Genomic DNA, 457 nt, shown 5'->3' on the forward strand with positions numbered 1-457 from the left:
ATGTAATAAATGAGCAATACTTATTCATGATAACATTTTTTTTTTTTTTTTGGTATGCAAATACCTAGGAGTGAAATTTCTGAATCATACAGTGAATGTATAATAATCTTTATAAGAAATTGCTAAACTTTTTACCAAAGTGGTTCTACAATTTTAATACCCAGCCATAATGAGTTTTTACTTGCTCCCTCCTTGCCAACACTTGATATTATAAGTCTTTTAATTTTAGTCATTCTGCTGGCTTTAATTTGGATTTCTCTGATAACCAATGATAATCAGCATCTATTTCATCTACTTCTTGACTATGCCAATACCTTTTTTTAAGTGTGTACTCAAATCTTTTGCCCAGTTTTGAACTGAGTTTATTATTAAGAGTTCTTTGTATATTATGAACATGAATCATTTATCCAATATATGTATTGGAAACACTTTATCCCAGTCTGTGGCTTGCCTTTTC

The sequence above is a fragment of the Orycteropus afer genome, unplaced genomic scaffold (assembly GCF_000298275.1).
Source record: "Orycteropus afer afer isolate SDZICR_OR568_19922 unplaced genomic scaffold, OryAfe1.0 scaffold00018, whole genome shotgun sequence".
In the NCBI taxonomy this organism is placed as follows: domain Eukaryota; kingdom Metazoa; phylum Chordata; class Mammalia; order Tubulidentata; family Orycteropodidae; genus Orycteropus; species Orycteropus afer.